This window comes from Gymnoscopelus braueri (genome assembly GCF_963280865.1).
Source record: "Gymnoscopelus braueri genome assembly, chromosome: 7".
Classification (NCBI taxonomy): Eukaryota; Metazoa; Chordata; class Actinopteri; order Myctophiformes; family Myctophidae; genus Gymnoscopelus; species Gymnoscopelus braueri.
In genome coordinates, this window is record NC_137608.1 from 1,291,166 (window position 1) to 1,293,665 (window position 2,500).

The 2,500-nt window shown below is 36.5% G+C and overlaps 1 protein-coding gene across 2 annotated transcripts in view; it reads right to left on the reverse strand.

The window, feature by feature from the left end:
- Positions 1-2,500, reverse strand: part of isl1a (ISL LIM homeobox 1a) — a 15,250-nt gene that overhangs the window by 10,288 nt on the left and 2,462 nt on the right. The gene's annotated exons all lie outside the window — the stretch shown is intronic.

The window sequence follows — 2,500 nt, forward strand, 5'->3', positions numbered from 1 at the left end:
TTTTGAATAGCCAAAGCATTAAAGGTTAAAATTATTGTGATGCTATGTTAACACATTTTGCTGGGGACCCCCTGGAACCCCCCCAAGGACCCCTGGGGGTCCCAGGACCCCACTTTGAGAACCAATGACCTTGAAGCTCTGTGTTTTTTGCTGTGTTTTGTTTGTTGAGCTTTTTCTCGGCAAGCTACAACATCGTATATAGTATAGCCTATGCATGAATTGAAGCCAGAAGTTTGGGGAACACTGTCTATGACCTAACCCCTTGTCCCTGTCACCCCCCCCTTTTCATGCCAAGGACCCCTAAATTGATATACATTTGGCTGCGGACCCCCATCTGAAAATGTTTTGTTCCACGGACCCCCAGAAGCAAAGATTTGAGTTAAAAATGTTCGCTTTAAATCTATATATATATTCAAAGATATGCACACATTTTCAAGATTTTTCAAAAAATAGCCAAAGCTAAAGTGTTTAAAATGATTGTGTGGCGCTGTTAACTGATTTTGCTGGGGACCCCCTGGTACCCCCCGGACCACTGGTTGAGAACCACCGCCTATACGGGATAAAAAGCTCTAAATCACTGTTTCCCAAACACTGGGTCGTGGGTTGTTTTTCATTAAAATTATTTCAAAACATTCCCAGAAAAATGCTATTTTTTTTTCATGAATTAAAAACAAATTCAATGATTTTTCAAAATAATTTCATGAATATATAAATAAAAAAATCTTAGAAATTCCATAAATCAGAAAACAAATGTTTGAGAAATAGTGAAAATAGCAGATCTACAAGCTCACATAACGCCGGCACGAACCAACGCATTGTGAGCTTGTAGATTTGCTATTTTCACTATAGCATGGGTCCTGCTGCGCTGACAAGCTGAGCCAACATGTAACGATCACAGAGGCAGGTGACAAGCATGATAATGATGCTATTATATAATAATAAGACGTTATTAGAGCGAGAATGGCCTAATAGTCAGACAGAAATAGCACCACTGATAATGGAATATTGATTTATGTAGGTATTTATTGTAATCATTATTATCTATCATTATTAGTCCTATATCCTCATCATCATCATCATCATTATTATTATTATTATTATTATTATTATTATTACCCTTATTATTATTATTATTATTATTATTATTAATATCATTATTATTATTATTATTATTATTATTATTACATCTATATATTTAATTACACCGGCTGTTATATACACACTTTCAGAAATAAGTACAACATAAATAAAAGAGCAGTATGCGGTATACAGTCCCTGTAATAACATGCTTTATGAACAGTGTTTGTTATGGTTGGTTTATAGGTTAATCTGACTGTCACCCAGCGCACCACCATGGCTTATAGAATGATAATATTATAGATTAATATAGATTAGAAACAGCCCATTCTCCGATACTCTGTTGCGGTGAAAGTCACTGCCATTTAGAGGCCTATACATCTAACTGAAATTTAACGCATAGCCTATATTCAGTTCAATATAATACACATACACACACACACACACACACACACACACACACACACACACACACACACACACACACACACACACACACACACACACACACATATATATATATATATATATATATATATATATATATATATATATGCAATGTCCGTGCTTTAATTGCTGTTATGTCGCTTTAACATATTGTCGCCTATTATGATGGGTGTGACATCAGCGTCCTAAACAGCTTATTGATGATAACATTGTTTAAAAAAATAAAATATTTCCAAATGACTGAGGCATGCCACACACAGAAAGACTTTCTGATAAGACTGCAGCCACAATGTTATCAGCGCCCTATCGTGTTGATTTATAAAAAGAAAAGAGAAAATGCCCTCCATTCCGCCATAGCACAGCCCGCATGGTGCCTCCCAGTCACTCAGATAGCCTGGATAAACAATCAACCATTTGCTCTTAATTTGTGTGACTTATAAACGTCACGCTTGTAATATTTGTCATTAGATTAGTACATCGATAAGAATACCCCCCCCACACACGCACACGCACATGCGCGCGCGCGCACACACACACACACACACACACACACACACACACACACACACACACACACACACACACACACACACACACACACACACACACGCGCGCGCGCGCATGCACACACATCCCCACCCACCCAATCTCATATTTTGACTTCTTTCATAACGCAGCTATATAACAATGTATAATCTATATCTGTTCCATCGCGTGATCCTCCGTATTCATAATCTCTATTGATGTTTATAGTGGACGGTATAAAAGTACCTTTAATTATAGGCTATACTGTGAAAAAAAATAAAAATAATAAAAAATTGGTCCGCTATACTGTTTTTACCTTTCAAATATAAGCAATAACACATTTGTAATCTATAGGAACGGGCTCTTGGACCCAAAACTTACAAAAAAAGATGTATTATGAATTAACCCTTTACTGTGAAAGCCCTATATCAAATACATTGAAAATAGCCTT